The sequence below is a fragment of the Octodon degus genome, unplaced genomic scaffold (assembly GCF_000260255.1).
Source record: "Octodon degus isolate 3935 unplaced genomic scaffold, OctDeg1.0 scaffold00363, whole genome shotgun sequence".
Classification (NCBI taxonomy): Eukaryota; Metazoa; Chordata; class Mammalia; order Rodentia; family Octodontidae; genus Octodon; species Octodon degus.
Window position 1 is genome coordinate 239,782 of NW_004524939.1, and position 577 is coordinate 240,358.

Below are 577 nucleotides of genomic sequence, written 5' to 3' on the forward strand. Positions count from 1 at the left end.
TAAGTCATTTGAAAGAGAAAAAGCTATCTGAGAGAATCTCTGGAGATCCAAAATATTGATATCTTACTTTGAAAGATATTTGTTTACAAATGTTATTTATCTTTACTTTTTTCCTTCTCATTTATGAATTCAATGACTTTTTTTCAGTACTAGGGATTGAACTCAGGACCTTGTGCTTGCCAGGTAAGCACTTACTCTACCGAGCTATCTCCCCAGCCCCATCAATGACTTCTTATTAAGATTCTCATGTGACCCATGTATCTTGATATGTTCCAACTTTTAAAGATGAGTAGGACAAAGCATTTACCTCTGATGGATGGATATATAGGAGTTGATTCCACTTTTTCAAAAAAGTGCAAAGTTTCTTTTATTTTATGAACAAAAGTTAAAACAAAATTTCATAACAAAATAGGAAAATAAAAATAGTTAATACATTACATGTTAATATCTTTAAAGTATTTGCTCAGGTTACAAGATTTGAGCATAAAAAATTCTCCAAATGATATTAGCATGAACCTCTTTAAAAATGAACTAAGAGACACTGTTAGTATAACTAACTTGCATTTTTCCCTTTTCT